This window comes from Canis lupus, chromosome 23 (genome assembly GCF_011100685.1).
Source record: "Canis lupus familiaris isolate Mischka breed German Shepherd chromosome 23, alternate assembly UU_Cfam_GSD_1.0, whole genome shotgun sequence".
Lineage (NCBI taxonomy): Eukaryota > Metazoa > Chordata > Mammalia > Carnivora > Canidae > Canis > Canis lupus.
Genome location: NC_049244.1, coordinates 51,893,415 through 51,907,735, shown reverse-complemented (window position 1 = coordinate 51,907,735; position 14,321 = coordinate 51,893,415). Strand labels below are relative to the sequence as shown.

Genomic DNA, 14,321 nt, shown 5'->3' with positions numbered 1-14,321 from the left:
TTTCCTCCAGAATGCATGTACAAATACCATATGGAATATCTTTTTCTAAGCATCCTTTCTACCATGAAGGATGTCCTCTCAAAGATATTTTGCCATTATCTTGAAAAATTATATCACAGTTTTAATTTACCTCTGTTTCTGTTCGCTTGATTCCAGTCTTTATGGAAAGTGTAACAGGGATAATATTTTTTGAAATATATTAATGTTCTTTTCCTTTTTGTACTTCCTCTTAACATTGATTCTTCTGCTATCCAGCCAGAGGCATCCAGTGCTTTGGGGAAGCTTTGGACTGTTACATAATAGAATGAAGAGAGAAAGAAAGATCCAATGTTTAGCTTTTGAATTCCAAAATAGGACTTCTGATCTGCATGAAGTTAATTGTTTCAAAAGAGAGGCCTTTTTTTTTTTTAAAGTAAACTTTTGAATTGAATATCTCCTATTAAAAAAAAAAAAAAAAAAGCACGAATCCTAAGTCTTCTGCTTGGTGAATTTTATTTTTACGAGGATGCATCCGTGTAGCCGCCACGCAGGTCAGGATAAAGAGCGTTGCCAGCACCGCAGTTTCTCTAACGTTCCGCTTACCCCTGAGAGGTAACTGCTAGTCTGACTTCTCTCACCATAGATTTATTTTGTCTATATTTGAACTTTATAGAAAATAATTCATCCATTTTGTGATGATTTGTGTTTAGCTTCTCTTTTTCTCTTAAAATTAGGTTTGTGGGGTTTATCAATATGTACAGTATTTGTTTGATTTCATTGATATATAGTATTTGACTTTATGAATGTACCACAATTATTTTTCAACACAGTGAATAAAAATCCTGGGTGCCAATACTTACTCTTGTGACTTTTTAAAAATTTTAGTTACTTCATTGCATGCATAGTGGTATCTCACTGTGGGCTTCATTTGTATTTCCCTAGTGACTAATGATGCCGACCACCTTTTCATATATTTAGTAGCCACTTATATATCCTCCTTTCCAAACCATTTTTTGGGGGTTTGTTTTGACCATTAAAATGGTTCTGTCTGGTTTTTATTTCTTGTTGGTTTGCAGTTCTTTCTATATTTTAGATTTAAATCATTTTGCAGATATGTATCTTCTATTCGTCTTCCCACAATGGCTTGCCTTTTTCTTAATAATGTCTTTTCATGAAAAAAAAAAAGTCTTATTTGTAAAGTGATCCTATTTATCAGTCTTTTTCTTTGTGATTTATGCTTTTGTGTTTTTGTCTAAGACATCCTTGCCTCCTTCAAGGTCATGAAGATATTCCCCTGTCATTTCCTGGAATCTTCGTTGTTTTATTTTTTCCCACATATGTCTAATATCTAGCTGGAGTAGATTTCTGTTTATGGTGCAGAGTGGAGGATCAAGATTAACTTTCCCCCATATGGATACTTAACTGACCGATTACTACTTATTGGAATGACCGTTCTTTCCTCTGCTGCATTATGATGCCATCTTTGTTATAAATTAAGTGACCGCAGACATGAAATCTGTTTCTGGACTTTTATTCTGATTTGTCTATTCATCCAGACTGTACCAATGCCACACTGTTTTCTTCATTAATGCAGCATCATAATAAGTCCTGATATATGCTAGTGAGTCTTCCAGATTTGATATTTTTCTTGCAGATTATCTTGGCTTTTTGCAGTTCTATATGAAATTTAGAACGGGCTTGTTAATTCTTACACAAAAAAATCCATTGGGAACTTGATGATGATTACATTGATTCTATAAATCAGTTTGGTGGAGAATGGATACCTTTATTTAATTTATTTTAAAATATTTTATTTGTTTATTTGAAAGAGAGAGAGAGAGAGAGAGAAGAGAAGATAAGAGAAGAGAAGAGAATACAGAGAGAGAGGGAAAGCAGACTTCCAGCTGAGAAGGGAGCCGGATCCCAGGACCCAGAGACCATAACCTATTAGGTTTATAATAATTTCTCTCAGAAGTTTTCCCAGTTTTCGTTGGAGAAGTATTCACATCTTTCATTAGGCTAATCCAGATATTTGATGTTTAAAAACGTTTTTGTTGCTATTTTAAGTGATACTTTTTAAAAAATTTCATCCTCAAAGGTATATTGCTTCAGTGTAAAAATAAAATTGATGTTTGTGTAATGACTTTGGACCCAGAGACTTTGCTAAATTCACATTTTTTTGGTATATTTTTTTATTGGAGTTCGATTTGCCAACATATATCAACTCATCCTGTCAAGTGCCCCCCTGCTAAGTGCACATATTAACTCTAGTGGTTTACCTATAGATTCATTTGGATTTTCTATCTTTGTAATCATCTGCAAATAATGGTAGTTTCATTTTGCCCTTTCTGATTTATATGCATTTAAATTTTTTCTTTTCTAATTACATTGAATAGGATCTCCAGTAAAATGTTAAATACAAGTTATAATAGTGTGATTCTTTTTCGTTTTTAACCTTTGGAGAAAGTTGCCACTTGATCTTAGCAAAACGGCTGAGAAGAGATGGGGAAAGTTTCCAGTACTTCACTGTTTATATTCTTTGTAAGATTAAAGAAAGACTCTTTCATTCCTAGTTTGCTTAGAGTTTTTATTTTTTAATTAACAAAGAGTGTTGATTTTCATCAAATAGTTTTAGTCTATCTACCAGGATGATCTTGCAATCTTTTATTGTTATTGTAGTGAATTACATTGTATAAATTAACTAATATAAAGGGATTGATTTCTGAATATTGAATTAATCTTACATTCAAACTGAACTCGGTTCTAGGGCTTTATCTTTTTTTATTGCTGGATTTGATTTGCTAAGTTTTGTTTAGATTTTTTGCATCTATGTTCACAAGATATACAGGTATATTATCTTACAATGTTCTTTATGAAGTTACATGAACCTTATATAATGAAATGGGGAATATTTACTTCCTCTTTTCTGCTTTGTGTAAGATTGTGCTATTTCTATCTTAAATGCTTGAAATAATTCACAGATAGAGCCATTTGGGCCTGGTGTTCTTTTTGGGGAAGATTTTAATTACACATAAAATGTATTTAATTTTAATACATTAGTCTTAATAGATAGCCCTTTCTTATTGTGTAAATTTATAAGTTGTGTTTTCAAGAAAATTATCTATTTGGCCTAAATTTTAAAAATTGTTTGCGTAAAGTGTTTTGTAATCTTATCATTACCCTTTTAAGGCCTACAAGAGCTATAGTGATGTATTTTTAAAAATTTCCTGATATTGCTAATTCATGCACTTTTCTCTTTAGAGATTTGTCTTTAGTACTTTATTAATTTCGTTAGCCTTTTTTTTGTTAATCTTTTCAAAGAAGTCTGTTTTGCCATAGTTGATTTTCTCTAATTTTTTCTTTCGTTAATGTCTTTTATATTTCTTTCTTTATACTTTCATTTCCTTGCTTAAAAACAGTTTCTTGAGGTGAATCCTAAAATCATTAGCTCTCACCCTTTCCTGTTCTCTAAGATATACATCTAAGACCATTTTTTTTTCTGTTTCTTTTAGCTATATGATGCAAGCTATGGTGTTTTATTTTTTATATTTTTTTTAATCATAATTCAGTTCAAAATAGTTTTCCATTTACATTGTGGTTTCTTGAATGTACTGAACTGAATCTGTTCAGTTATTAATTCAGTTATTTCTTAAATAACTGGGTTATTTAGGAGTATACTGCTTAATTTCCAGACTGTTTGGATTTTCTAGTTATCATTTTTGCCTTAATTTCACAGATCAAAGAAACTACTTTAAATGATTTCCATAGTGAGTAATTTGTTGAGACTTTATTTGCCTCCGTGATTAGCCAACTTAGTCTTTTATGATTTATGTAATTACTTCTGTATTTGGGTTTGCATACACTGTCTTCTTATTTGTCTTCTGTTTGTCTCATCTTTGTTTCTTTTCTCCCTCTCATTTTCTTTTGTATTAATTATTCTTTTCAATCTTTCCTTTCTATCCTTTTCTTAGTCCATTAGTGCTTACCCTGGAGATCACAATATGCATCTTTGGCTTATTAGTATTTTACATAAATCAATTTAATCATTTCCTGGACCTAAGAAATTGTTCGCTTCATATACTCATCTCCTCTTCTCCGTGTTACTGTTTTTTATCATGTATTTTATTTTTTTTAAAAGATCCATTTATTTATTTTAGACAGAGAGTGAGTGAGGGTGTGAGTAGGGTGAGAGGCAGAAGGAGAGAATCTCCAAGCAGATTCAGTACTGAGCGTGGAGCTGGACTCGGGGCTTCATCCCACCACCTGTGAAATCGTGACCTGAACCGAACCCGAGAGTTGGCTGCTTGACTGACTGAGCACCCAGGCGCCCCATCATGTATTTTAATTGTACACATGTTTTAAACTCTTCAGACATTAAACTGTAGTTATTCTTAATTTTTCCAGAGATGTGTATTTTTTGAGTTCTATTCATTTCTTCTTGCTGTCTGCATTTTCTACCTATTTCATGGTATAAACCCTTGAATCTGTGAGTTCATGATCATCTTTGGTTTTGGGAAATTCTCAACTATTGTCTTAAAATATTGCTTCTATCACATTCTGTCTTCATCCCTCTGGAGCTCCAGTTATGCATGTTTTTGCATCATGGCTCTATGCTTCATATGCTCTTTTCTCTATTTTCCTTCTGTTTTTCTTTCTTTCTCTTTTCCTTCTGTTTTCCTCACATGCTTTTGTTTGGACATTTTCTACTGATCTGTTTTCCTGTTCACATCTTCTGCTACATTTAATCCATGTTTAATCTTTGCCTTGTCTATCAAGCCCATCTACTGCATTCTTAATATCAGTATTCTTTTCTTTTTTTTCTTCTTTCAAGTTTTTATTTAAATTTTAGTTAGTTAACATACAGTATAATATTAGTTTCAGGTGTAGAATTTAATGATTTATCACTTACATACAATACCCAGTGCTCTTCACAAGTGCTCTCCTTAATCCCCATCACCTATTTAGCCCATGCCCTGCCCACCTCCCATCCAGCAACCCTCAGTTTGTTTTCTGTAAAGAGTCTGTTTCCTAGTTTGTCCCTCTCTTCTCCAATTCATCTGTTTCTTGAATTCCACATAGGAGTGAAATCATATGGTATTTGTCTTTCTCTGACTGATTTATTTCACTTAACATAATACTCTCTAGCTTCAACCACGTCATTGCAAATGGCAAGATTTCATGCTTTCTTATGGCTGAGTAATATTCCATTGTGTGTGTATATATGTATATATCTATATCTATATCTACATCTAATCTATCTATCTCACTTCTGTATCTGTTCGTCAGTCAATGGACATTTGGGCTGTTTCTATAATTTGGCTATTGTTGGTAAAATCAGTGTATTTTTCAATTTTAGAATTTGCATTTAATTCTCTCTCTTTTGTTTTTCATTTAATTCTCTCTTAAGGATTCTAGCTCTCTAGTGATACTATTTATTTGGTCATTTATTTTCTTGAATATATTAATCTATAGATATTTAAAATCTATATAATAACCCTAATATCTGAATCATTGGTGGGCCTGTTTATAGTATCTTTTTTAAAAAAAAGTCTTGCACTTTGGAAATTTTCCTGTATCCTGGCATACATGATAGCTTTTGATTGTGTCAGATTTTATAAATGAAAAATTGTAGAGGCTTTGGGTGACAGTATTTTCCAAGGAAAATGTAATTTTCTTCTTGTGAGCGCTTTACTTTGATCCTTGATCCAGGGATCAAGGTGATTTAAAGGTAGATCTCAGTGTTTGTAAGGACATCTGTGATTTCCAGTTCACCTTCCTCCTAAGGCTTGGTCCTCAGGAGCCTCAGTGGAAATCCTGGAATGTTTTCTGAGATTTTTCTTCCTTGTCAGGTGTGACTTAGCTTTTTAGCAGTTTAGCTGCTGATTTCTCTGTAATATCTTAGCCTCTTGCCCTGTATAGCTTAGACACTTGAAAATGCTTCAAGAAGAATGTACTAAATATTGGGGTCACTTATCTAAGGGTCACTTTACTCCCATCCCCTCAAGTCCTGATTGCCTTAGCAACCCTGACCTTCAGCTTTCGTCTTTCTGGCCTCATGAAAATGCTGAAAATCTTTTTCTGTTGCTTTCTTGGCTGTTAGAGTAGGGTCAAATCACATTGATTTAAGGTCTCAGATTGAGATGTCTCAAGGCTGGACTTCATGCTTAGTAAGGCCTTGTTTATTTCCAATGTCTTCATACTCCTAGTTAGTCCTTCAGGGCTCCAAACGCAAAGACTCGTCTTTACCAAAGCCTTCAACTTGCCTGTCTCCCAAACAGCAAAGACAGTGAATTAGCTGTATTTAGCTTCTTAGTCTCTTAGTAGCTTTTTCTGCTTGGATCCTCCACCTCTTTGCCTGCCTGGTTTGCAAAATAGGCAAATGCTTTGAGGGAAGAAAAGCAATCCAGACCATCAGGCTCACATCCCTGAGCTCCCCTTCTCTCCTGGGAACCAGTCCTTCCGGTCCTGGCTGTTTCGGCAAGCCTGAACTCCCATTGTCCATATCCCTGTCCCGTGAACCTTTTGAAACCTCTGACCTGCCACTTTGTTTTTAGTCTCTTGCCTAAACCTCTCATAGATGGGTGAGTGCCTTATGAGAAGAGGCAGAGAAAGCCGAGCTCACCCCAGTGTGTTTGTCTTTTCTTTGAGATCTGGGCTCCTCAAGTCTGGGATGCCTTGATTGTTCTTTGATGGCTTTAAATAGCTCTTTAAAAATGACTTTATACAGTTTTTATAATTATTTTAGTTGTGTGTTAAATTGATGCAAACCACTGTCTTAGCTGGAAACAGAAGTCTGAAAAGCTAGGTTTTCTTCCTAAAGAGAAAAGCTTTTTAAATTTTATAAAGCTTCTCTTTACATATCAACAGCTATGTTTAATCAATCTATGTATTTGTTCAGAGGGGCCGGAATATGATGACAAAGATGTCCTCCCCAGATAGGAGGAGGGTGCAGAAAGCTTGCTACCATGGGAGGAAGGGGGATATTTTTGGAGGAGCAAAGGCAAGATGAAATGTAGTCTGTAGTCTTCAGAGACTCTGTTCTCACCAACTTGGGCTTTGGCTTAAGAATTCAGGGAAATAAGAATACAGGAATCCTAGAATGTTGAATGAAAGAAGTGAGCCTACAAAGTATACATGAGCTATGAACCATCACAATATTCAAAGACAAACGAAACAAAAGACTATATATTTTAGGCACATCTACCCATATCCCAAATTCATACCAATAAACAAAGAAATGACAAACATAAAACTAAAGAAAATAGGCAAAGGAGTTTGGGGACATCAACTGTACTGATTATATTCCATTTCTTAATTTGGGTGGTGGAGTCCTGAGTGTCCATTATCACGCTAACTTACTTACCTGTTACAGAGATGATGTTGCTTGGATCAAATGTGTCAGAATGAAAACTGCAAACAGGAAAAAAAAAGTGAAGGAAAAAACGAACACTAGGCAGGAGCAGCTGTGCATGAGTTGTGACCTGTGCAGTACCTCTGGGGGTCAGGCCAGCCACCTCACAGCAGATTTCAGTAAATTCTGGAGGACTGTTGAAAACCCATGTGGTTCTACTGCTCCCCTCTCCCACTACCTTGGGGCCCTAAGAGCCCTAACAGACTCAGATGCCATCATGAGGAAAAGCAAGAGAAGGAAATTTCCCAAGTTGAGCATTTACCCAAAGGAGCCTGAGGTAATCCCAAGGGAAGAGATTTAGTTGTCTTCCATTAGCAAGATCTCCCCACCTTGCCCCTCCATCACCAGTGGAAATGTAGGGGCTCTGGAGCCAGCTGAGATCTGTCTCAGAGAAGAAAAGAAGGTTTATAATTATTGCACATCATAGCAACTGACATTGTGAGTAAATTTTGACCCTGATACAAACTAATGCCTACGTACCCCGGACACACTGATGAAAAGGGGAGAAGCTGTAACAAAATTAGATTCTCAATCCTGTCCTGACCGCTGGCTGGCTGTGTGACAATCTCGGGTCCCTCACACCACCCGTAGTAGAGTGAGAAGGTGATTATGGGATCGCTGGTGTTCCTTCCAGGTCTGCGAGCCTAAGCATCAGGGACAGCCTTTGTTCTCTTGAGCATTCATGCTAAATCTTCTTTATTCTTCCTTCTATGATGTGATTCAGGGATGAAGCCATCATTTTGAATGTGTAGCCATCGGTGGTGGGGCCATTGGATCCCTTACTTCATCAAGGTAAGTCACTTTAGAACGATTTTTATCTCTCCCAACAAATTGCACGCTTTCAGAGGGCTTCGTGAGAGGGAAAAAGTCGAGAATACTGAAAGTTAAATACAGCTTCCAAAGGATTTATCAGGTAAATGTTATGGATTGTTGTGATTTAATTTATGGGATTAGTTTGACTTTCAATTACCAGGCATCACATTGAATCACTTTATATTTTGAACTCTGTAACTAGGACTCCTTATACTCGATCTTTCATTTGGAGAGGGATTATCAATAATTAGACACTGTGGCCTTATTGATCAGCTAATCAATACCCACATTAATCACCAGTGGTCTAAAAACAATTCACTCTTTGCATTAAAAGGAATCAGCGTGATCAAATTAGCATCTTTTGCTACAAGCAGAGCAAAGCGGTAGTTCTCCAAAGGGAAGCAAGGCTGAAAGAAGATGTGCCAACAGAATTCAGAGCCAGGTCAACAGTTGCTAAATGAAAATAATCTAATGACAGTCACTTCTGATGGTTTTTGCTTTTGTTTGTTTGTTTGTTTTTTTACTCTGATATTTGCACCATTTAATAAAACGTTACTCACTGCAAAAAGTGGGACAAAATGAATGTGGTCTACATTGTAAATAAGTGTTCTTCATTCTTGCAGTTAGACCAGAAATAATTTTATGCTGCAGAGAAAATCTAGGTACCTCAAAGATTCTAGAAAAATAGCAAGCATTTAGGGTTAATAAATGTGAAAGTGATTTGTTAGCTATTACAGTGTAAGAGTATTCCTATTTTCCCAAGGTACACCTATGACCCCAAACAGAGCTCTAGAATGGAAAAGACTCTTTTTTTTTTTTTTTTTCTCTCAGAGATGTGGCTCATCTGGTTTCAAGTTAAAGCAGCTTGGTGGGTAGGAGGACAGAGCTTGTCTTGGACTAGGCCATACAGGCTTCAACTACACTGTCTCTCACGCTGTCACTCAAACCAGCGGCTGTCAAACAAGGTCACAGATTCACCCAATGGCTTTTAATAATTTGGCATTACTTTCGTATGAATAATTTATAATCTCCAAAGTACGAGACTATTATTTATGGTTAGTAGCTGTGAGATAATGAGACACATGGTTTTAGGGCTGTTTTTATTACCAAGTGGTGTCCATATAGTTGTAAGGAGTTAAAATAAAGAGAAGTGAAAGTGGATCTTTTTTTTTTTTAAGATCATATCAGAGGCAGAAATGATATATCACAGATGAGAATAATACTGGCTGTCTCTTCAAATTTATCCATTACAAACACCACACCACTTCTTTGAAATGGGAGCTTACAGCAGCATTCTGGCGGTTTCTTGAAGTCAGTCGTTTTCACTCTCGGAGGAAATAAAAAACGGACTTGTTTGGTCTTTGAGTCTCAGTTCCTACTGGGAATAAGACAATTAAGTATCATTTTTTTTATTTTCACTTTGGGTCTTAAAGAATAAAAACTATTTTGTCTCTGTGAAAACTTGGGAAAAAAATAGATATTGTATAATGAAAAAATATCATCTGTAATACCACCAAATAATTTTCACAGAAACAGGAATCGTAACGAGTAGTTTTTTTTCCTGTTACCTTTGATCATTTCCCACATTTAAAAATAGCATTTGAAAATGCTATCTTTAATGATTAAAAATATTCCACTGTATGGATGGTTACATAATTTATTTCCCTATTATTCAATAGTTTTGATTTTTCCAGTTTTTTCATTGTTATGAATACCTCTTTGACGAGAGTTCTTGAACATATATCTTTATTCATATTTCTTATTATTTCCTCATGATAGATTCCCAGGCGTGGGGTTACTGGGTCAAAGAGGAAGAAATTTTTAAACCTCTTGGTATGTTTCACCAAGATACGTTCCAGAAAGTTCATAATGATTTACAAGCCTACCAACAGTGGGAATGGGTATTGCCTTAGACAAATTTTGTCAAGCTGGTAGGTTAGAAAAAGGTGCATCGTTGTTCTAATTTGCAATCTGTGGATACTAGTAGCTGGACAATTTTAATATGTTTATTAGCCATTTATACTTATTCTTCTGAGAAATGTCGGCTAATGTCGTTTGCCCATTTTATTCTTTTGTGCGGTTAACACTTTCCTTATTGGAAAGGAAAGGGCTCTTTGTATATTAAAAGATACTGATTCCATGAAACATTTTAAATCTATGTGTATGTTTTATAATTGAAGAGACCATGTAGGTTCTGTAAATATCTCACCAATTAAAGATAGGTTCACGCCACACATCTCCAGTGACTGAAGTGTGGTTTGCAAAATTTATGAATTAGCTTTTATTTATCATCAATATCTTGAATTCATGGAACCAGTAGATAATATACATGTGTGTGTGTGTAAAACAAATATACGTATTTACGATATCTACCTATATATAGATCATACCGTCGGAAACCAAAATCATCATCTTCTTATAACCACCAATCTTCCCACCCATAACTGGAGACAAGTCCAACATATGCCTGTGAGGAAACAGACACGTTCAGGATGGCTCTCACTTCTCACACATTCCCAGTCATGTGGGAGAGGTGGACGTGGACACAATTAACTTCAACACAAGGCGGGGTTTGGTAAGCGCTGTAGCAGCATCACAAACAGAACGCGTCAGGCTTCTGTAGGAAGGAGAGATTAAAGGCGGCTGAGCTAGTCCCCTTGTGGACAGGGTGCCTGGAAGCACCTCGTACACAAAAGATAATTTTTAGTCTGGTTTGACCCCGTTAGGCCTGGCCTCAACCTCTCTAAACAGATCGGTCTTGGACAAGGAGAAGGTGGACCAGTGACAGCGGTTAAGTGTTGCGGTGCGGGGAAGAGAGAGAAGTGAAGGGCGAAGGCTCTTCCAGGAAGAGGGACAGCTTGGCTGGAAAGGGACAGCGTAGGGCCCTGCAAGTATATCGGCGTGGACCGGGTGGGGGCACACAGCCTGGGGTGGGCCTTGGCCCCCTGGAGAGGCAGGTGAGGACCAAAGAGTGGGCGTCTCGGAGTGTCAAGCTGCTTATGTTATGAGAAGTGGGGAGCCTTTGAGGTTCCTGAGTGGATGAGAGCTGTTGGAGGCGATACCTAAGTCAGACTGAGTGGCCGCAGAACAGTGGGCGTGGGGAACCCAGACGGAAGTTGAGACTAGGGAGTGACGTTCCCAGAGGAAAGCCAGTGAAAAGGAGAGTATGTAACTAAGGGCCACGCTGGAGGCAGAACTGAGAAGATTTGGTGACTCATTGGATATGGTGAAGAAGAAGGGAAGGGGAAGGAGCAAGATAAATCCCAGACAATCCTGGAGAGTTGTCTTGTTTGCCTTCCCATCCCCAGGGGTGTGATTCCTTGGCAGGGCTCAGGTGCATACCTGCGTTACAAACATCACACAGCTGGCTGCAATCAAAGGCTTCTGGTTTCGACATCAAAGGGAGAACCCTCCTCTCCGCACCCCGTGCAGGACAGAGCACCCTGGGCAGGTTTCTGGAGGAACACTGGCCAGAGCCTCAATCACTGCGACTTGCCCGAAACAGACACGAAGCTGTGGGACACTGGACGGGTTCCTCAACCTCTTGCAGCCTCCGTCGCCTCATCTGAATTCACTTCCTCGTGTGGCTTCAGGAATTAGGTGAAAAATGAATGTGGATGCTTTTCAGAGTGACTAGTAACCATAAGTGCTCCATTAATGCTGGCTATTGAGTTGATGGTGGTGAACATTTGGGCGCTACTTGTGAAAAGTAAGAACAGGGATACCCCCATGTGAAATGCAAGGGCTGAATATGCGATAAACTTGGAAGGGGCACAAATTCATAACATGAAGCCTGATTTAGACATAAGGAATAGAAGCCTAAGCTACACTGCAATCCTAAAGAGAAAAATAATTCGAAAAACAAACTCTTAGACTCAGTTGTCTTGCCTGAGATGGCATCCAAGGGTTTTCCGTGCTCCATCCCTTCTCCTTCTACTCACTTCCGAGTTTAACATGGCTTGACGCATTGTAGACTTACCAGATGTTGTATTTAATGTGTATTATTTGCTCTGTGATATTCATATTCCTTAGGATTAGAGGGTTAATTTAAGCCAGTTGTATATGTGTGCCAACTAGATATTTAGGACTCTGAGCGGATACTCGGCAACCTTTGTGAATGCGGTATTTCCTTAGACAGGCCTGGAGCACTGATCCAGATGAGACGCTCTCTCTTATAAGTGGGGTTTAGTCATATTAGAGGAGAGTTGCACAATGACAGTGTCTTAAATGTTTTCTCAGACTGATGACCTTGAGCAAAACGTCTTTCTAAATTAAATGAAATTAAATTAAAGAAAACAACAGTGATTGTAAGTGTGTGGTCTCCAGCAGCAATTCAGTAAATACACATGGCACCTGGTCTGTGGGAGAGCGACTGGTTCATTACAGGGTGTGCGCACCTGATGCCTCTTTGAAACGGAGTCCAGACATATGAAATGCAAAAGCAGTGGAAGTTTTTATGAAGGCACAAGCAATAATGGGCGCTTGGATAGACTTTCAAGGCTTGCTCCTCTCTCATGAAAATTCAATTATATGATGAGTTTTGGTTTTCTGATCCTGAACATCCCTCCTAAGTTTTCTCTATTGACATCCGGCTCCCTTTGGAAGGCAAGATATAAAAAACAAATATTTTTTTTTAAAAACCAAATATTTTTGCTTTCTTGGTAATTTACATTGAAAATTGTCTTAGTTTCTTGACATTTGAGAAATGGCCCTTCCTTTAGCCACCATGTTTAAAGTATTTGTGGATTTCAGCATCAAAATAAGAAAGATATTAATGGATTATCACACATGAATAACATAAGCATTTGTCAGTCCATTTAATAACAAACAGACAAATGAGAAGAGGAAGCTCCTCCTTCCAGTAGGAATCAGACTAATCAATGTAGACAGAATGAGGATGATGAAGTTAACAAAAAAAATCATCATTTTGTAATCCTTAGGAAAGGATCATTAATAGATGCTAAAGGTAGTGGCTAAAAATTTGATGAGGAACAGGTTTCAAAGTTTCAAAGGGTACTTTCAAAGTATCTTCCTAAATTATTCATTAATTATATAAAGAAAATGGTGACATTATAGTGGAGAAACTGGCAGGTGCCACTTGCACCAAGTGATCAAAGTGAGCATCACCACTGGTGGGACCAACCAACAGTATGAGCCTCCTGCGCTGGTCCCCTGAGAAGGACACAGTATCACTTCTGTGGTATTCCTGCCAAAAATGCATAATCTGAATTTAATCTAATCATGAGGAACACAGACAAATCCAAGGTCAGGGGCACGCTACACACCACAGGCCTGTTCTTAAAAAAAAAAAAAAAAAAAAAGTCAAGAGCAGGAAAGACAAAGAAAGGCCGAGCAATTGATTTAGATGAAATGAGATTAAAGAGACGTGAGAACGAAATGCAAAGTGTAATCCTGGATTGGATCCTGAACCAAAGGGGATAATTGCTCTAAAAGACATTTTTTGGAAAAGTCAGTGAACCTGGAATATGACATGAAGATAATAGTATCGGGCAGCCCGGGTGGCTCAGGGGTTTAGTGCCGCCTCCGGCTCAGGGCATGACCCCAGGTCCCGGGATCGAGTCCCGCATCCGGCCCCTGCATGGAGCCTGCTTCTCCCTCTGCCTGGGTCTCTGCCTCTCTCTCTTTTTCTGTGTCTCATGAATAAATAAATAAAATCTTAAAAAAAAAAGAGAAGATAATAGCATTGTATTACTGTTCAAGTTCCTGATTGTGAGAACTATGTGGAGGTTATGTAGGGTAATATTCTTATTCATGGGAAATACACTTGAAGTTTTAACAAGTAAAAAGGAATTATGTGTGCAACTTATTCTGAAATGGTTTAGAAAAATAAAACGTGTGTAAATCCATGTATTTGCCTATCTATGTGCGTGTGTACACGCGGACACACACAAAATGGGGCAGGGAGGAGGACGTGTAGCCGCTTAAATAAATAGCCTTTTTCTCAAAGGTAAAGTTCTTAGAGGAGAATATTCAAGCTACCAGAAGAACGTGAGGACCGTCGGTCATTTTCTCTCTCCCCCTCTGATTGGGGGGACTTGTGTGACCGCGTCGGCGCGGGTCGGCAGTTGCACTGACGTTGGTTTGGGGACCGTCTCGT

At 37.7% G+C, this 14,321-nt stretch overlaps 1 long non-coding RNA gene across 4 annotated transcripts in view; it reads left to right on the top strand.

The window, feature by feature from the left end:
- Positions 1–13,524, top strand: part of LOC111092019 — a 37,937-nt gene extending 24,413 nt beyond the window's left edge. For 3 of the 4 annotated variants that reach the window (XR_005377277.1, XR_005377276.1, XR_005377274.1), the window contains 2 exons: positions 8,115–8,182; positions 8,538–13,524. This is a non-coding gene — a long non-coding RNA (uncharacterized LOC111092019). The remainder of the gene's footprint in view (positions 1–8,114; positions 8,183–8,537) is intronic. The other variant, XR_005377275.1, reaches the window with a different exon arrangement.
- The last annotated feature ends 797 nt before the right edge of the window (positions 13,525–14,321 follow it).